Raw genomic sequence first — 22,582 nt, forward strand, 5'->3', positions numbered from 1 at the left:
GAGGTAGAGTTAGCCTTAGGTGTTAGAGTGTCAGTTGATTCCTTGGTTTGTGATTGTGAGATTCAAATTGGAGACATAACTACCATGTTCGGTCTTTGAATTAACACTTTAGGTACCTATGATGTAGTTCTCAACATGGATTGGCTATATGCCTACAACACCAAGATGGACTATTGATAGAATAGGGTAGAATGTGTAGATAGTCATGGCACATACACAATAATTTTTGGAGTACATAGGCTCATATCTCTTCATATGATATCCACTATGCAACTAAAGTGGTGCAGGTGTAAGGGATGTCTGTTATTTCCCATCACTATCAGGTACAGGGATGACAATTCTAAGAAGGAGACATCCCTTGACAATTTTCCTATCTTGAAGGAGAAATAAAAAGTGGCTGCCATCAAATAAGGATAAAGGAAAATGATGAGTGGAAGACAACTTTTAAAACTATAGATGGATTGTATGAGTGGGTTGTGATACCATTTGGGCTCTCAAATGCTCCTAGCACATTCATGAGACTCATGAATGAAGTGTTGAAGGATTACACTGGAAGGTTTGTGGTTGTGTATCTTGATGATATTCTCATCTTTAGCAAGACAAGAGAAGAACACCTAGAGCATGTGGAGATAGTGCTATGGAAGTTGCATGAGGAGAATTTGACAATCAATTTGGAAAAATGTGAGTTTATGAAGCAAGATTTTGTATACCTAGGATTTTTGGTATCCAAAGGATCTTTGAAGATGGATCAATACAAGGTTACAACTATCCTCAACTAGCCACCACCTACTACAACAATAGAGGTAAGAATTTTCCATGTTTTAGCTTAGTTTCATAGGAAATTCATTACGAATTTTAATGGTATCTATGCACCATTGGTAGATACCATTAAGGGTAGAGTGAAGACCAAGTTTAGGTGGACTCCTAAAGTAGGAAATGCATTTGAAAAGTTAAAATAAAAATTATCCACACAACCTATCCTTAAACTATCGAGTTTTGATAATTTTTTTACCCTAGAGTGTGATGCAAGTGGGATGGCAGTAGAGGGTTTGTCGAGTCAAGAAGGTAGGGTAGTAGCCTTATTTAGTAAGAAGCTAAATGAATCTAAGAAGAATTATTCTTTCTATGACTTGGAGTTGCATGCCCTAGTCCAATCAATTAGGAAATGGAGGCACTATCTTCTACCCAAGGATTTTGTGGTATTTACTAACAACCAAGCCCTTAACAACATCAATACCCAAGAAAATTTAAGAAATAGACATTTGAAGTGGATGGAATATCTTCAAGAATTCACATTCACCATCAAGCATAAGAAAGGCATATGAACAAGGTTGAAAATGCACTAAGTAGGAGGATGTTGACCATCCAAGAAGTTCAACTCCATGGCATTGGTATAGAGATTTTTAAGGGTCTTTACAAGGATGATGAAAACTTTGCTAAAGCTTACAAGGTATGCTCTAAGTTTAAAAATCACTTTCATAGCTATTTTGTTGATTATAAATTGTAGAGTGGATTGTTGTTCAAAGGGTTCTATGAGGGAGAACCTTATCCAAGAAAAGTATAATGGAAGCCTAAGTGGACATTTTGGTATCAACAAGATGGTAGATTTAGTCTAAAGGTTCTACAATTGGACAAAGTTGTCAAAGGATGTGACAAGATACATTGAACAATGTGTAGTGTGCATGAAGGAAAAAGGAAGATCTAGTAATGTAGGTTTATACCAACCTTTACCAATCCCTAATAGACCATGGGAATGTGTTAGCATGTAATTCATTATGGGGTTACCCAAGAAAAAATAGGTTGTGATGATGTTTCTATTGTGGTGGACAAATTTAGCAAGATGGGCCACTTCATACCTTGTAAGACTACCCATGATGCTAGCCATAGAGCACATCTATTTTGTAAGGAAATTTTGAGGATTCATGGACTACCCCTAAGTATTGTGTTAGATAGGGATGCCAAGTTTATGATTCATTTTTGAAAAACTTTGTGGAGTATTTTGGGAACTAACCTATCTTTTGGATCTAGTTACCATCCTTAGATTAACGGTCAAATTGAGGTGGTCAATAGGACATTAGGTAACTTGTTAAGGTTCCTAACTAAGGAATATGGTTAGACATGGGATGTGAATATTTTTCAAGCATAATATGCATATAATGATAGTGTAAGTAGGACAACTAGAAGAAGTCCATTTGAGATTGTTTATGGGATGCATCCAAGGGGTTTGTGTGAACTAAGGGACCTTGGAGCTATAGAATATAGGAATTAATAGGCTGAATACTTCACTCAAACCATGAAGAAGATTCAAGAATAGGTTAGGAAGAGTATACAAGAAACTACACAAAAATTGAAGGCTAAAGTGGATGAGAAGAGAAGGGATGTTCAGTTTGCAATAGGTGAAAGAACATCACTTCAATAGGATATCTGTGTAAACACCATGAGGTGTGTTTGTAAGCACAACACTTTGAGGTCTTAGTGAGATCGTACTAAACTAGAACCCCTAATATCTATGTCCCCTCCCCTTGCCATCCATCTCTTCTATGTTTGGGGGCAGCTTGCCCCCTTTGAGTGGTGAGGGTCTAAACATGCTATGAGTATGTCATGGTACATTTGAACAAGTCTTGGTTATAGAAGGGTGTACCTACCAAACTAAAGATAAAGAAAGTGGGACCCTACAAGATCATAGCTAGATATAGAGTTCCATGTGTACAAGGTGGATCTACCTAGTGACTTGAACATCTCACCAAACTTCAATGTTGCATATCTAACTAAGTTTAAGGGGCCTTTAACTAAAGTAGATGTGAACATATGCGAGGTGAGAAAGGATGTAACATTTGATGTTCTACCTCCCAAGATATAGCTAGAGGCACAACAGATATTAGACTCGAGAGTCAAGAAGACTACTAGGCACAAGGTATACATGGAACACCTTATGAAGTGGAAAGATAAGCCAGAGTCAAAGGAAACATGGGTTGCAGCTATAGATTTAAAGAATATGGGAATAGATGATGACATACTATCTACAAGAGTAACATGATTTTCTCTTGTGGGGAGCATGGTGCAAGAGCACCTAGGTAAGGCTACCTAACAACCTAGGTTTCATAATTTGAGTTTTTGGCTTGTAGCAGCCTTAGCCAAGCCACTAGTCTAATAAAGATAATGATGAGTCCTAATGTTTTTCTTTTCCATTCGGAGGTCTAACTAGGTCCTTAGGACTATGAAATATTACATAATTATGCAAAGTTGCTAAGTGAAATGCAAATATTGTCATTTTTGCTAAAAGTGACTTTTGTGCATTTGGAGGGCTAGAATGGGAAAGGAAGAGGTAGAATGGTGGTTTTATGTCCTAGATGAAATATTCAAACAATGCACAAATTTTTAGGAGGCTTTGACCAAGCCTGGTCCATATAGACAAAAAGTTGTCAAGTTGCATTACAACTTTGCAAAAATTCCAAAAGTTGTCATGACAACTTTTGTTGGAAAAAGAGAAAATTTGATCAAATGGTTGTACAACCTCATCAAAGATGTTGGAGAATGTGTATTGGGTCTACTTGAGGCCTCCCTTGACCTTGAACAAGGGTTGGGTGGAATTGTGGGAGAATTTTGTGTAATGAGTGAGAGCATTATTGTGTTATTTTGAACATAGTACAATTTTTTTTGCTTCTTGGGGGCATTAGATGGATTGATTTCTATATTTTACCTAGTTCAAGTGTTGTTAGATGTTATTAGCTAGCTTTTTGTGTGATTATATAGATTTTGGAATCCATTTCTTTTCCTTTTTTGTAAATAGTTTGGCTTGTGCATTGTTGTTATTCTGAATCGAGCAGTTTGTGAAAATGGGGTCGTAACTCACCTTTCCACTATGACATCCATATGGTACCTTGGAATGTGTGAGGTGAGCATGGTTAGGGATTACAAAGTTTTCAACAACGAATGAGGGGGTTGAATGTAGTGAAGACTTCAATCCAAGTGGATAGAGAAGGAAATGAGAGTGGAAAATCCTTGTGCTAAAGGAGACCTCTTGTTGACATGTTATAATGGGGATTTCAATGAACCCTAGGAATTTCTGTTAGAAAATTGGCAAACCCTTGATTTTAGGCTTAAAACCAACATTGCACTATACGAATAGGATGGGGAATTGAGACCAGGTGAATCTTAAAGTTCTCCCAAAATGGTATCTAGATATGAAGTTAATTTTCCACCTCTTTAAGACTTTTTTTGAATTAAGTAGGAGAAAGTGAGTTTGGAGACCTAATTCATTGTAGCCCTTTTAGACCTAAATTGGATCTATTTCTTGGAATCGATATAGATTTCAATGGATTTTTTTATGGGTGAGTGTTGTAATGGCCTCAAAACCTTATGAACACTTCTCCCCCTTCATGTTAAGTAGAGTGTGGCCATATGTGGGTATTTGGCATAGGTGAGCGATTAGAGCATCTAAGAAGCATTTCTAGAATGAAGCTAGGTTCTATATTGGTTGGACAAGGTGAAAGGGGAAATGATTGGAGTTGTGATTCTTCCAAGTTAGGGTTAGTGCAAGAACCTTGTTAGGCTATGGAATAGGCCTAGAGAGAACCCTACGAGAAGTTAGGGTTAAGGAGCAAGACTTTTCCTTAGATCAATTAGGATTTGGAAGCTCCTTTGAAGTTGAGGAAGGAGACACATATTAGGAAGAACTATGATGTTTCTTGAAACCTATGGTCCTGATTGGAGGATCTAGTTCCCATTTCAGAGAAGCGTTGTCAACAATGGGATAAATGAAAGAAGTCTATAATAGGGTAAACTTTAAGCAACCGCCCTCTAGGAAAAATATATAAAAACATTGGTGAATCTTACATTATTTTGAAAAATAAAATAATTTCTATTATTTAATTAGTGAATCTTACATTATTTAAATATTTTTAGAACTAAATTTTATAAAAATATGGAAATTTTAAATATTTTTAAGAACTAAATTATCAACCAAAATTTTCTAATATTAGCCATTAAAAAATACCCTGGTGTAGAATACATGACCCTACCAAAGTGGGACTCAGATATAGACCCTTCTTTAAAGGCATAACAATTATCAATATGAATCATTAGTCAAAATTTCTCTTGTATGGTCGCCAGTTGGCCAGACCCACCACACGAGCTCTACATTGTCCATAAATGTGGATTACTTAAGACAGTTGTTAACTGTGCCTTTGTGTTTAAAAACACCAAAGAGACCAACTACATGGTCAATATTGGATTAAAAACCCTCATAGAAACTAGCTGCTCTGCTCTTTGTTTTCATCATTCGGGTCATAGTGAAATGGAGTGCATGGGACTCATCTATACCAGGGCAAGATTCTCTCCTCTAATATTCTTAATGGTTCATACCATTCATCATAGTAGGTATGGGGTCTAGATTTATTATTTGGTAAGTTAGTAGCTCTCCTACACTAAAACTAAGGTGGCACACCTTTTCATCCTAGTTCATGAGTTCCCATGCATGACTTCAAAAATGTAGACATGTGATCTACCTACTACAGTCTTCTCTAGCGACCCCTCATTGAAAAACTCCATTCATCTTCTTACATTGATTTAATGGTCTTTCCACTCCAAATTGGCATCTGAAACTATTACACATATATCCATGCTTATTTTATAATAATTCTACTTTTTTAGCTAACAAGAGATGCTTCTGATCTTCATCTAGTGCACCGATTATTGGAGACCCCTGCATACATTTTACAATAGACCTTCTCCATAAAACCATGGCTTGCTCTAATTCTTTTAATGTGGGTGCTATCTTCATTTCTAAGTTACCACCTTCTAGCTCTTTCTTCTACTATAGTGGATGCTCTATTCCCATTTGTCTTCATGGATGTGGACTGTAGCTCCGATGACATCTCTCTTGTGTCATGGATGTCCATGTACTTAATGTTGACTTTAATTTCATGGTTCCTCTTCAACACTTGGCACATAAATCATACTTAAAAAACTATTTTTTCCAATAGGGCACTAACCCATAAAACTATATTTTTTGGCATTAGTGGTGGCAACTACAACATTGATCTTTATGGGAGAGGAGCTCAACCATATTTGGTAAGATTTGAAATTATGCACATAACTCACTTTACTCAATTTATACACAATCCTCCCCAAATTTTTTTTTCCCCTGACAAATCACCTTCTACTTGCTAGTATAGAAAGACATGTTAAATGTAATGTCATAACATCACTACTTGATGCCCTCTTATGTATCTCAATCACACATCAACCCCTTGGGCACCAAAGCCAACCATGTGAAACATTTGAATTCAAATGAAACATGCATATTATTAAGATCATTATAAAATTACTTTTAAAACATTCTTAATCCTCTCAAGTTGTCATTAATCTAATGAAATTAGTCGGGCCCCAAAGTGGGTTTGGCTAAAAAAAAAAATCATTTTTGAACAACTAATTCCTCAAAATGTTCCAATGAACATTTGACATTGATTAAAATCAAATTCAACCACTTGAAACATCATTAAAACTTATTTTATCACTTGTCTTCAAACTGTGATTTGTTGATAGGAAGGCCCATAGGCTAGCTCTAAAAACTGACTAAAACACCTGACTGAGCCTTGGGATCTAACATACCAGTTCTTTGTTCATAATCCTTGCACCTTGTCAAATATTGTCACATGAAAACTTTGGGGTCAAAATATATTGACCATGAAACTTTCTCAGTTAAAATTGTCTGCAAATAAACATGTTAAAAAATAAGAAAGTGCATTCAGTTTTGGCTTCAAAAATAGGGCAAATAGATACTTGGGAGCTTGAAAACTAGGGCATTAGTTCATTGTCATGAGGAGAATATAAATATATGATTTGGGCTCATGATAAATAATAGCTTACATTTGGTGAGCTTGCGAAATGAGCTACTTATAATTGTAGGATTGGAAACATTAGTAGAAATGTGGTTTTCACAAATGGAATGGTCCTGGGAAAGTGTGCAAATTGATTCATCAATATTTGGAAACTTGTATACTTGAAGAATTTTCAAATTGGAACACAATAGTATAGACCATTTGATCTCATATATTATGGATTTAGAGATATAACATCCCAAACAAGGGTACTAATCAATTTTCCTTTCATGATGCCAGTAAAAAGTTATAAACTGCATTTGGAATCACATTTGAAAACTCATCAAATGAATTCCTCATAAGCTCAAATATGGAAAATAGAAAGTGTGTGACCTCTAGAATACAATGAAAAGGTAATTTTATTAGTATATTCAACTGGATCAAAGTTATATTTGGTCAAATAGGGCTTCCCAAAATTTAGGGCAATTTGTATCTGCATGCCAACAGTAAATAGCCAACTTTGAGGGATTCAAAACATAGTCAAAACATATTGAAATGATTTGAAAATTGAAATATAGGCTCATTTATGTGTATATTAAATACTTCCAAAATGATGAGTCATAAAACATAATTGGGTACAAGATATTCAAATGCAAACTAGGCTTCCTGTTGCTGTTTGACACTTAGGCAAAAATGCAGAACTGAACATTACTCAATATGGAAGTTTGTAAAATGACTCAGAATGATAGTTTATCATCATAGCACAAATGGATATGCTGAATGTAGATTGTTAGAAACATTAAACACTTCATATTCCTTGAAATGAAAACTGGGTATATATGCAAGAAAATGCACTTATGGGGCTCAAAATGACCCAAAATTTTGGACTGGTACTCAAAATGAGAACACAATTTTGAGTCCCACCAAACTGCATAGAAGATAGAATGTTGAAATGCAATTTGACTAACAAGATGAACTTAGATTTTGATTTTGATCTCGAAAATGGATCCAAGATTTCAAAATTAGCTAGGGGTGCAATTTTCACAGAATTCCAAGGAGTTTGAAAAATGAGTTGAAATGAGGTCAGAAGTCTACATAAGGGGTCCAAGTGTCATTTTCAATTCATTTTTCTTTTGTTATTTTGAGATCTTTTGAGTAGTCTAGAGAGACAGAATATCTTTGGTAGGTGTTCTAATTCACAAACATCACTTTGAGCACAGTTGGTTGCACAACTGTGCAACCGACTATGAGGCATCGATAAGTCATCAAACTTCTATCATTTTTTAAAGCATGTTATGTCATTTTTTGTATGTTTTAGGGGTTTAAAAAAGAAATATCATGTAAAAATTTAAACTTATCACATAGGTACTTTAAGAAATATCACACGATATTTCTATTAATGCAAAAGTATCGCCCCTCTTTGAAAGTTATATCATTTTAGCCATACCCAAATGTTGTCCCATCTAGTGCAAAATATCACCTTAGCAAAAAGTATCTCCTAGATACTATGAAAAGTATCATATGACACTATGTTAGCAAAAAGTGTTACCTGTCTATAGAAAAAGTATCATACAGTTTATTTTTTGAGTTTTTGAGTTGAAGTTTTCATGTTTGAGCACTATTTTGATGTTATCAATGTTCATTTTACTTTTTTTGTAGATTGTGTTTCCCACACTTCTTATCATGGCCCCCAAAGTAGTGGGGTTGCATGTTCTATGGTGTTTGACTAATGATGAGAGAGCCACCATATTGAATATGGGACTAAAGTGGGTGACACAAATGCTCCATATACGAATGAACCATGGGTTGTTGACTGTGCTAGTCAAGTGATGGCATAGAAAGCACAACACCTTTCATTTTTTGACTAGAGAGGCCACCATCACACTAGAGGATGTATATCACATCCTTCAAGTACCATGTTATGGTGATCTAGTGATTTTTATGTTTGTTTTCTCTTTTGCATTTTAAGTTTTTGATATCCATGCAAGGCATACTGATGTGAGTTTTTTTACATGTCATAGGTTTATTATGATCAGACCTCGATAGAGGGGAGGGCATCCATTTAGGAGATTTTTTAGGATGTTACCATCCTCGACTACAATTTCATCTAGGAGAGGCTCATAGATGAGTATGGGGATGAGTACCCATTACTATATCTCTTATGTTCATTGGTCACTTAGGCTTTGGTTATTGATAGGGGCCAAAAGGGCTTCCCACTAGGATGGGGTAGATTGGTGGCAGATTTGATTGGGCAGCCCTGGAGGATGGCATGGGGACCAGTAATCCTAGCAGATATGAACCATGAGCTGCACAAGTTAGTATATCATGGTGGATGGACCTGGGCATGCTGATTAGTGTTGACTCATATTTGGTCTTAGGAGCACATTGAAGTGATTTGACCACAGGTGCAACTGTGAGAGTGCAGTGAGTTGTTCATTTTCAAGTACACAAGATTTATACCCCAGAGCCATAATTGGGATGTGACCTATTATTGGTTGATCTTGGATTAGCTTAATTCTTTTATGTGGTAGTTGTACCACCATTATCATAGATGGTCTACTCCAGGGAGCTAGAGTACATGTATTACAGTCAATCACTAGTTGGGAGGCATGCAGATATAGTGGAGCATTTTGTGATTAGTCAGGTGTGGCATCAATTTTCTCATTGGTAGGGGTCTCAGTGGAGACTACAACATATGTGTAGTTTCATGGAGAGGAGGCATAGGGTTGGTTGCCCATGCTTAATTATCATGCAACCCTATGAGAGACAATAGCTTTGATGCTTGAGCCCTAGGACTATCATCCAAAGGTACTAGACCCAACATACTTATATGAGATGCAAAGGCATCCATTTCCTAGATTCACATGGATAGATTCTATACTACTGATAGGAGGACATGGGGAAGATAGTGATAGAGACAGAGGTAGAGGTGGAGGTGATAGATGAATGGAGGTCGAGAGCACTTCCCAATCATGGAGGAGATAGATATGAGCCTAGGCCATGAGGGATGAGGAGGAGGAGGAGGAGTTTCCATTGAGACATAGGAGAGTAGAGTGGGTGGAGACATGGTAGGAGAAGCCTATCGAAGGAGATGATGATCAAGATGCTAAAATTTGAGCCCTAGAGGTAGATGTACAGGGTTTAAGGATGATCATAATGCTTAGGGATCAATAGCTAGTGGATGTAAGGGCCAAGGTGAACAAGTAAGGGAGAGTTTTGAGAGATGATCTAGAAGAGGCTTGGTAGGAGATGGGGTGACAGTCAACTAGGGTGGCCTACTATCATGGGGTATACATTGTTGCAATTCTAATGGACCAACAAGTACCTATGTACTTAGAGAGGGCTAGTAGATCATATCAACCACCAGTAAGAGTAGGGGAAACTCCTCCCCTAGCACAACCAACTCATGAGGGAGGAAGCTAGTTATAGGTCTAGGCTGATGTTTCAAGATAGTTGTATTGCATCATATGTATTATGAGAAATGTATCCAAATTTTAGATCTCACATTGTATATGTATAGTAACACATTTTGATATATATGAGATATTGGATTTGAGTGATAGTCTTGTGTAATTGTCTCATTTTATAGATGTTTCAGCATTTTTATGTTTCCATGTGATGTTTCCAGTTTCTTGCTCATGTATGTGTCATTTTATGTTGATATGCTCATGGATCTCTCTCATGTATTATTTTTAGCTCTCATTTGTACAATATAGACTCATGTTTTGAAAATGTAATACCTAGATAGATTAGATGTGACTTTTAGATTAACCCGTTGTGATGATAGGATAGCAAAGAAGCAAAGTGAAAGATCAAGGAGGTGAAAAGACATGATCAAGAAGAAAATCAAAGAAGATATGAAAGTAGTTAATCAATTTGTCTGAGAAAAGATGAAGAAAGAGCTCTCCCCATATGCATAAATGCAAGACTAATCTAGAAAAAAAATGATCCTATGATGAAAACTAATATGCAAATTGGTTTACTTGCAAGGGACACAAAATATTTAGACTCTAATTTCATCATTGAGCATTTATTAGGGACATCATAAGATCATATAACCATCACTAGTATAACTATGAGGATATGAATATGATCAATATCATATAAGAATATGGAAATCCAATATAATCATCAAAGATAGGTAAATCAAGATGGCTATGCGATTAGATTCCCTAAGTTTAATATAGAAAGATTACACCTATATCAAGGCATAAACATTAGGATAACCCCTAAGTGTGGTCTTACAAAAATAGACAGGATGATACATTTGTAGGTCCAAAATGTCGAGTAGGAAAAAAATGAATGCTCTAAATAACATAGGAAAAAAAATATACCCACAAGTAGAAAGTACGTCAAACATGCCCCATGCCCCCAGTCTTCTAGTCCATGATATCTTTGAAAGACTATTAGGGAGGGAACACTCAACAAAGAAATCATCATAAATAACACTCAAAGAAAAATAAAGTTCATCATAGCTCAACAAGTTTAATGTTTAAGTGCATGTGTGTAAGTCACGTGGCCATTTCTTCAAGGATTGAATCTGATAATGATAAATATTGCAAAATTTGAGGTTGTAAGTAGACTATAGAAAATGTTTTGAAAAACAATTGATGTCAAGTTGGGGATAGTGTTGAGAAATATTATTTTGTGATTTGCCAAAGAAACCTTAATGCACAAGGAGACCTCAATAGGCTAAGAAGTTGTGCCCTTGAGATGAGGACAAGAGATAATTCCAAGCTAGAAAATGTGTTATAGAGTGAATAAGTGAGACTGATAGACATAGGTTTGATAGTCTCAAGTAGCACCTATTTCTAGTTTTTCACCACTTGGCAAATTTTTTTAGGACTTTTTTTCAATTTTTTTGGTGATACATCAAAGCACCTATTGCTAGGTTTTCACTAAGATGATTATTTTTTTAGGACATTTTCTACTTTTTAGGATTTTCTAGGATCAATAGATATATACAAAGAGTTGAGCCATGTGCCTTAAAGAATAGAACTTTTTCAGATGTAGCACATTGATAGGCTCCACAAGTTGTTACCCTTCCAAAGTAAAAAGATGATAGGCACTAGATCCAAATGTTTTTGTGATAATGTAAGGGCCCAACTAGTTAGGCTCAAATTTCCCTTTTTTCTCTTTGTTCTACTAATTTTTTGGATTTTCTCTAAGCACAAGCTCACCCTATAATTTTCCATTGGTTTTGTGTGCCTAATAGCAATTACCTGTTGGTCATGTGTGCTTGATAGCCATTTACTCATTGGTCCTGTGTGCCTAATAGCTAGTTACCCATTGGTCCCATGTGCCTGATGGCCAGTTACCTATTGGTCCCATGTTCTTGATGACCAATTACCCATTGGTCACATGTGCCTAATAGCTAGCTACCTATTGGTCCCATGTGCTTGATAGCTAGTTATTCATTGGTCTCGTGTGCATGATGGCCAATTAATTATTGGTCTTGTGTTCCTAATAGCTAGTTACCCATTGGTCCCATGTGCCTAATGACTAGCTACCCATTGGTCCAATGTTCTTAATGGCTAGCTACCCATTGGTCCCATGTGCCTAATAACCAGTTATCCATTGGTCCCATGTACCTGATGGCTAGTTACTCATTGATCCTATATGCCTAATGGCCAGTTATCCATTGGTCCTATATGCCTAATACATAAAATGAAATCCAAACTAGAAATTGAACACAAATATCCTTCAATTAATATTTGTAATAATATGGTGTTCTAATTTTTCAAATCTGAACAAAGTATTACATGCAACAGAATAGGGTGAGGGTTGAATCCCACTGAAACCAAACAAGCCAAGTACGAAAGATTTTTCACTTCTGAAATGGTGAATAATAGAGAATCCCAATGGGAATTTGTAATACAAAATAAATAATTCAAATCACATACATACAACTACCTACAAGTTGTGCTTAAATACCTATTGGGGAAAATCATTTCAAGGGTGTACAAAGATAGCTGATGACAACACTTACCAACAGAAACTAAAATAAAAATAGGTCTAAGATATATTAAATCAATCGGAACCACAAATACAAATATTAACTTGAGCCCCATATTAATTAATTAAAGTAACTAATTGAAGGTCCTTTTATTATATTATTTAAATTCTAGGACAAGTTAATTAATTAATTTAATTTAATTATTACATTAAAAATTGGGGATATTACAAGTCCTCACTAGCCAAAGATTTTTTGTCCTCAAGCAATACGTGAACTCCAAGATCCCAAACCATGTATGGATGTAGATTACTAAATCTGCTAAAAACTCCATGCTTCTTCATGATAACAAATTAAGTTGAGTTGAGTAGACCACCATTCAAGCTCCATTGCACCACTTTGATATAAACATTTTTATATCCAAAACCACTAGGATCCCAAGGGTACCAATCATTAAACACATTAATGTCTAGATCCATAATCTTCATGTAATCATTGATCTCCTCAAGAACTTCATAACAAATGTAGATTCTATTATTTTTCTAAGGAATTACTTCACATAGAAAAATTGTAGTCATCCATGACTTAGGCAACATTGAAGGATAAACTCCATATTCAACCAACTATAGTTGCTTTGGCAAGGAATCATCCATAACATCTCCAGGAAGTTGAACAACCATTGATGAAACCTTCTCATTTGGAGGGCCACTAAAAAAACCCAATTTTCATTGAGATGATCATTGGGTGTTGGTTTGACAATATGTGTGTCAGTATCTTCCTCCAGAACCCATTCCTTCATTTTTGATTTGGGTACCAAATAGATTCTATCTTTGTGTTAAATGATATCGCTAACCACCTTGTATTTATCATCTTGCACTTGTCCATCCAATTGTTGGCATGAAAAAATATTCTTGGAGTATTTGACTAACAAATGTGCTCTCCAATTGGCTTGAAATTGAGCCATAGTGTCATCCAAGTCGAAGCTCTCCATTCTCCCAACAAGTTGGAAAAATCACCAGCTCTGATACCACTATAATATTCTATTAGTCTCATGTACCTGATAGCAGTTACCCAATGGTACCATGTGCCTAATAGCCAATTACCCATTGGTCTCGTGTGCCTAATAGCTAATTACTCATTGGTCCCATGTGCTTGATGGCCAATTACCCATTGGTCCCACGTGCTTGATGGCTAGTTACTTGTCGGTTGCATGTGCCTGATAGCTAGCTGCCTTTTGGTCCCATGTGCCTGATATCCAATTACTCATTGGTCCTATGTACCTGATGGCCAATTACACATTGGTCTTGTATGCCTAATGGCCAGCTACCCATTGGTCTTGTGTACCTAATGACCAGCTACTCATTGGTCATGTGTGCTTGATGACCAGCTACCCATTGGTCTTGTGTACCTAATAACCAGCTACTCATTGGTCATGTGTGCCTGATGACCAGCTACCGATTGGTCATGTGTGCCTAATGGCCAGCTACCTATTGGTCTCATGTGCTTGATGGCCAATTACCCATTAGTCCCATGTGCCTAATGGCCAATTACCCTTTGGTCCCATGTGTCTAATGGATAGTTACTCATTAGTTCCATTTTCGTAATAGACAGTTACATGATGTCATATAGAGCTGAATGGAGTGAACAATGATGAATGAACTATTTGGGGTGGGTCATACAATAGCTTGGAATGGAGTATGGATGATGGTGTTGATTGGTCATATGGTAGCTTAGAGAGTCATATGGTATAGTGATGTTGCAGTATGAATATAGATGGTTGTACGATATGGTAATGTTGTAGCATGGGCAAAGATGGTCGTATAAAATGGTAATGCTATAAAACAGACAGATGCACTACATGCTGCACCAAACCAATGGTAGTGGATGGTGTACAAATAGGTGGGTTTAATCTTGAAATCATAAACAAACTTATAGTCCTGAATACATTAGATGAAAGCCAATCAAGAATAGAGATTGAATATGAATATCCTTCAATTAATATTTCAATAAGAAGGTGCTTTGATTTTCTAGATCCAAGTAAAGTATTACATGCAACAAAATAGGTTGAGGGTTGAATTCCATTGAAATTGGACAAGCCAAGTAGGGAAGATCTTTCAGTTCTGATATAGCAAACAATAGAGAATCTCAATGGAAATTCACAATACAACAGAAATAATCCAAATCACATACCTATGATTACTTACAAGTCGTGCTTAAATATGGATTAGGGAAAACCTTTTCAAGGGTGTATAAAGATAGTCGATGGAAACACTTACCAACAAAAACTAAAATAAAAATAGGTCCAATATATATTAAATCAATTAGAATTACAAATATAAATATTAACTTGGGCCCCATATTAGTTAATAAAAGTAACTAATTAAAGGTCCTTTTATTATATTATTTAAATTTTGGGACTGGTTAATTGGTTAATTTAATTTAATTATTACTTTAAAAATTGGGGACATTATATCACTTTGAACTCATGGGGATGAACCTTCTTGTTGTATGTAGTAGATATTTTCTTTTGATAAGTCGTCATATGGTTGAAAATAGCCTTGCGATACTCATCAAAGGTTTCTGGCTCTTGTACTCTTATAGCCCTATGGTCTTCATTGGTTATCAACCCATGTAGGGAGACTTGCAATGAGGAAATCTCAACTTCTAAGGGTAGGACAACCTTAGATCTATAGAATAAAGAAAGAGGTGTGGCCATTGTAGGAGTACATATGGTGGTTCTATAGGCCCATAGTGTTAGATTGATTTTTAAGTGCTAGTCTTTGCTTGATTTGTGATTTGTTCTATGTAATATTTTAAGCAATATTTTGTTAGAAGATCGGCTTGTCCATTCCCTTGGGGATAGTAGATTGAGGACCAATTTTGTTTGATTTTGAATTTCTTATAGAATTGTTTTAGGTTCTTGTTTTTGAATTATCCTCCATTATCAGTAATGATGGAGGATGGGATGTCATAGTGATGAATGATGTGGTTGAGTATAAATAAGGCAACATGTTTTCCTCTAGTAGTAGATAAAATTACAACCTCAACCCATTTGGTAAAGTATTCAGTTGTCGTAATAATAAACTTGTGGCCACCAGATGAGCTTGGATGAATCTTTCCTACCAAGTCAAAGGCTCATTATTGAAATGGCCAGAATGTAATAGAAGGTATAAGCTCATGTCTAGGAGCATGAATCAAGTTACCATGAAGTTGACATTTCTTACAAGATTTAGCATAGTGAACAGTGTCATATGTTAGAGTAATTAATTAGATATTTCCTAATTAACTCTAGTTGCTTAAGCTAAACTTTAGGCATTTGATAATTAATTCTTTTATTAATTATTTTGATGCAACCTAGGTTAGATCTTTTTATGGTTTTGATCTCCTTTATAAGGATGATTTGTCATTGTAAAAATTCATTGAGAATTGAGGCAATTCATTCACTTTTGATAATAGAAATTTCTCTTTTTTCTCATCAAGAATGTCTCATCTATGGATCTAAAAATTCCAACCTCCATAACTTTTTGCTTCTCTCTTTCTTTATGATAAATGTTTGCATGCAGGTGATTCTTGGGAGCTATAGGGTTGATCTTTCATCAACTTCAATATGGTATCAGAGCTTTAGATCTTTTGCTTCACCAAAATCCTCAAACTACCCATAGAGAATACTTCCTTGTTTGGAAAACCACTCAATGTAATTTGAACACCACTAGTGAAAAAAAGTGCAAGTGTTAGTAAAAAATTTAGTATTTTGAAAAATGGAGCTTTCTTTTCTAAGCGTGGAAGGAGTTAGTTTTTTTTATACATGACCTAACTATACTCAGGCCTCCACATGTATTATTGGAGGTGAAAATTTGTTTTTGGGAGATTTCATCCAAATATCACTCACATTTTATTATGCCACATGTATTTCCATAATTTATTCCTTCTTACTTTTTTTTGGTATAAATGCCTATGATTGGATGCTCTATTGGCCACTGGATGTTTTTCTGGCACCCACCCTTTTCCCTACTCTATATTTCTGACAATTGAATATTTTTTTCCAATAGGGATCACTTTTTCAAGTTTTTTTTTGCCTCAATGACTATTTGATTGTCAAATTTGGGCTCATCACTTGCTGACATCAACACCACATCAAAATTCTATCAACATTCATGTCACCTCCTTGGGCTATTTTTTGACCTACCTTCACATTTTTGCTCACATCTTGGGCATACAGACTTTATTTTCCAAAAACAACATATTGCCAGAAAGCTAATTATAAGCCCATCATAATAGCATAGTTAGTTTTTAGTTTTGATACTTTTTTGATAGCTTTTTCTACTGTCAAAGTCAAGATTTCTCTTCTACACTCCTAGAGACATATCTTGAGCCTTCAATCTCTAATTTAGGAATTATCTATATCATTGTAAAGGTCTTTCTGAACTCTTTCGAGTGATGTTTGTTGTTTTTCCAAATTCTACTCTAGGACCATTCTATTCAGTCTTTTGCATTTTTCCATTCTAGTAGATATCTTGGTTGTTTTATGTCCAAAGATTAATTTCTTTGCTTCATATTATTCATCATGACTTGTACTATCTATTATATCAGTCTTATGTCTCTTCTAATCTATTTTGACATTATTTTTATGCATTCTTGCAAACACACTGAGATAAAGTGTCATACTACATGTGTATTGTTTTTTTCAATTATTTTTCCTTTTGATTTGAGTAGTGTCATCTAAAAACATTCATGCAAATTATTGTATTCTTGGGATTCACCATATCTTTTGCCTTATTGTACATGCACTACTCATGACTAAAGTGTCATGGGGGTTGATTTTTTGCCTTTGTTTTTTGTCTTGCTTTGTTCAATGAGTGTCCCTTCTATGATATTAGCCTTATGTAGTGTCAAAGATTGATCAACTTAGTACACACATGTGTACTCTTTTGTGAATCTTGATCATGGTTCTTTGACATGTAGTTCTTTTGGCATATTTTTCCAATTTCCTATCACCTCATCCTTGTCTGCATTAGGGCGGGGGGGGTGGTGTTCTTCTATTTTTTCTCATGCTTCCTTGGTTCAAATGATCATCTCTTCAGGATGTGGTGTTTCATGCCATCTATGTTTTTGAGTTCATTTGTTTTCCTTTGTGTGTCTCTTGATTTGATGTATATTATAGTCTTCTCTACCTAGTCAGGTTCTATTTCAGTGGAGGTTCTTCAAATTAGCAATTACTTTTGACAAAGTTTTGCAACTTCTACATGCTTTAGTGATGTTCTTCATGTTCATCTTTTGTTCCCATCTTCTAGGACATTCCCTAGTTTGGAGGCTTCTTCAGTCCTTCACTAGTCTTTTTAGCATGTTTTCCATCTCTTTTTGGAGTAAAGTTTTTCTCATGTGGTTTTCTCTATTTCTCCTCTTTGTAGAGATTTGGTTACGCTTGGGTACCTCAGCAAGTTTTGTTTGTTGAAACCCAAGTCTACTTTTAGCAGTAGTTTCTAGGTTTTTTTAGCTACTCCCTAAGTTTATCTTAAGGCCGGGGGGGTGGGGGGTGTTAGAGTAATTAATTAGATATTTCATAATTAACTCTAGTTGCATCAAACTAGGAATCATCAATTCTAAAACATGATCCCACTAGAATCTTTTAGTTAGACACCCTTTGGATTTGTGAGTGACAATGATTTCTTCCATGGTTGCAAGCCAAAGTCTTTTGGAAGGAGCAGTAACCACAAGCATTAGAAGAGATTTGGACTCATACACTGTTGAAAGATGTACCCTCAGGACCTGTAGAAGAATTCACTCATTTTTCCAAAGCTAACAGAATGCTTGATTCTCCTCCCCTTAGTTTTTGGTTTTAATGGAGATGATGGGCCCATGAAATAACTCTACCTCACTTGGTGGCCTTTACATGCATTAGTTCAAATATTGGTAAGACTCACCTGATCTTCATTAGAATCAAGATTTTTTGGCATTTTTTAATGGTGGAGCATGAGTTTTTTACTAATGTATTGGAAAGCATTGAATAGGTAGGTGGTTTTTGACTCACCTTGGTCTATGATTCAATTTTTGGCAACGTTATTGATTTTGGGTTTTTTGCCCATATGGACTATGTCAAGACTGCAAGTATGTTATGATAGCCTCCATACTTTTGGGGGTTCACTGAAGTAAAGGCCACCTTTTTTCCTTGATCTCTATAGAGATTTGTGCCTAATTTAAAGAACCACTATACCTATTTGATTTGCAAGTCAAGATGCCTTTTTGCCTTGGAATGTCCTCAACGTCAACTAGGTCTTTGGCCACCATTTTTTAATCTAGCACTAGCCATTTTTTTGTCATTGAACTAGTTTTTCTTGACATACTAGATGTTTTTCTTTTCAACATCAAGGGTCTTTTTCTGGTATTTTTTGCCTCGATGGTCATTTTCTTATCAATTTTGGGCTTGTCACTTGCTAATATCAACACCACATCAGCATTCCTGACACCTCTTTGGGCTCTATATGGATCTACATTCACAATTTTTCTCATATCTCGAGCATACAAAGTCTATTTTTCAAAAACAAGATATCATCAAAAATTTGGTTCCAAGCCTGTCACAGTGGTATAGTTAGTTTTCAGTTTTGATATTGTTTTTATAGTTATTTCTGCTATCAAATTTAGGAGTTCTTTTCTACACTCATAGAGACATATCTTGAGCATATGATCTTCGATTTGGGAATTATTTATATTGTTGGAAATGTTTTTCCAAACTCTTTCTAGTGATCTTGGTTGTTTTTCCAAGTTCTTCTCTAGGAACATTCTATTTAATCTTTTTCATTCTTGCATTCTAGTAGATATCTTGGGTGTTTCAAGTCTGAAGATCAATTTCTTTGCTTTAGATGATTTTTCATGACTTGTACTATCTATTCTATCATTCTTATGTCTCTTCTAGTCTATTTGGACATCATTTGTATACATTCTTACAAACACACTAAGATAAAGTGTCATACTACATCTATATTTTTGTTTTAGTTGTTTTGGCTTGTTTTGCCTTCTAATTTGAGTAGTATCATTTGATGACACCATGCAGATTATTGTTTTCTTGGGATTCATTGTGTCTTGTTCCTTATTCTACATTCACTACTCTTATAAAGTGCCATGGAGGGTTGATGTTTTACCTTTTTTTTCCATCTTCCTTTATTCAGTGAGTGTCCCTTCCATGACATTAGCCTCATGATGTGTTTGAGATTGATCACCTCAATACACACATATGTACTATTTTTTACATCTTGATCATGGTTCCTTGACATGCAATTCTTTTGGCCCACTTTTCTAGTTGGCTGTCACCTCACGGTTGTCTACATTAGGGGGGTTCTTTTGTTGTTTCGCATGCTTCCTTGGTTTGATTGATCAATTGTTCAAGCTTTGGTCTTTTATGCCATATGTATCTTTAAGTTCAATTATTTTCCTTTGTGTGCCTCCTAATTCGATGTGTATTGTTTGAAGGCTTCTTCAGTCCTTTACTAGTTTCTTTTAGCATGTTTTTCATCTCTTTTTGGAGTAGAGTTTTTCACATGTGGATTTCTCTATTTCTCCTCTTTGTAGAGATTTGGTTGTGTTTCGATTCCTTAGTAGGCCTTATTTGTCAAGACTCAAATCTACTTTTAGTGGTAGTTTCTAGCTTTTTAGCTACTCCCTAAGTTTATTTTAAGGGGGGGTGTTAGAGTAATTAATTAGATATTTCCTAATTACCTCTAGTTGCTTAAGCTAAACTTTAGCCATCTAATAATTAATTCTTTTAATAATTATTTTGATGCAACCTAGGTTAGACCTTTTTAGTGTAATGTACCCATTAATAGGGTTAGTTAGGGACAAGTAATACCTATAAAATAAATGTTAGAATCACAATAATAATAAAACTAACTATATTTTTCTACCCTCTAAGTTAACCCCAATCTTAAGGACATCTCTATATTGGGCTTCTTAGCTCATAGCTACCTCACCATCATCTTGGGAGCACACCTCTTAAGATTCTTCTTAGACAAGCATCCTCTATTCAAGGCCAATGACATATGCATATGTTTGACAACATTAGAATATTCTACCACATCGATTATCGATCATGGCAGATAATGGAGATCTTAATATTTTCATACTCCATGCGAGTCTCATTAATATCCATGGTGTTAACCCCATGAGCTAACACAATACTATCCACAAGTATGATTCATAAATATAAATAAATACATAAACATAATTAAACAAGTATAATCCATAAACATACCTTTCTTACCTTCTTCTTTTCCAAGAGTCACAACCCTTCATAATACAAATCCTTTGGAAAATCACAACACTTCATAACCAAAATCCTTTGGAAAGATCCCAATACTTTATAATCACAATATTTTTGAAGAGTCACAAACATTCATAATTATGACCCTTTTGAAGGTTCACATCCTTTCAATATCATTCATACCTTTTCAAAAAGTCACTTCCTTATTTTCTTCATGATATTACTTTTCTCTTCCATTTTTCCTTTTTGAACTCCTCTCTCCTCCTCTTCCTTTTTTCCCCCCTCTAAAAGAAACTCTCCTCCTTTTTATATCTTAATTTTAAGGAGTCATGTCTATTTCTAAAATCTCTCTTAACTTTTCATTAGATTTAGTTAACTTATATTATTCTATGTTATATTATTTATTTACTTACTTATTTGTGTTTATTATTATTTATTATAAAATTCTATTTAGAAAATTAACGTACTTTCTATAATATTGTCTCTTGTCTTTAATTTTATTTCTTTATTTACTTTTTGAAAATTAATTATTTTTTAATTTTTTTAAATATCATACTAAATATTATTTTATTAATAATATAGTTTAAATAATTATTATTTAATAGTTTTATAAGTATAACTTTATTATCTAATTATTATTAAACTTCTATCTTAAAATGGAGATGTGACAGTCTGCCCTTTCTCAAATTACTTGTCGTCAAGCAATTATATGACTTCTTCTATTGAATTGAAATTTATATTTCTTTTAGTCCAAGTTATTAGGTTGTTGTCATGGATATGTTTGAATCATTTCTAATAGTCATTAAATTTCTACATTTGTCTTTCATATAAATTATTTTTCTAAATCTCCTTTAACCCTACAGGATGGCAAGATCATGCTCTGATACCATTTTAATGTCCCCATTAATAGGGTTAGTTAAGGACAAGTAATACTTGCAAAATAAATGTTAGAATCACAATAATAATAAAACTAACTATATTATTCTACCTTCTAAGTTAACCCCGATCTTAAGGATGTCTCTAGATTGGGCTTCTTAGCTCACAGCTACCTCATCGTCAACCTGGGAGCACACCCCTTAAGATTCTTCTTGGATGGGCATCCTCTATCCAAGGCCAATGACATATGCATATGTTTGACAAAATTAGAATATTCTAGCACATCAATTATTGGCCATGGCAGACAATGGAGATCTTAATATCTCCATGCTCTATGCTTTAAGTCTCATTAATATCCATGGTGTTAACCCCATGAGCTAACACAATACTATCCACAAGTATGATTCATAAATGAAATTAAATACATAAACATAATTAAACAAATATAGTCTATAAATATACCTTTCTTACCTTCTTCTTTTCCAAAAGTCACAACCTTTCATAATACAAATCCTTTAGAAAGTCACAATACTATCACAACACTTCATAACCAAAATCCTCTGAAAAAATCTCAATACTTTATAATCACAATATTTTTGAAGAGTCGCAAGTATTCATAATTATGACCATTTCAAAAGTTCACATCCTTTCAATATCATTCATACCTTTTCAAAAGGTCAA

The sequence above is a fragment of the Cupressus sempervirens genome, chromosome 8, assembly GCF_028749045.1.
Source record: "Cupressus sempervirens isolate cs-2001-9-10 chromosome 8, ASM2874904v1, whole genome shotgun sequence".
NCBI classification, from domain to species: domain Eukaryota; kingdom Viridiplantae; phylum Streptophyta; class Pinopsida; order Cupressales; family Cupressaceae; genus Cupressus; species Cupressus sempervirens.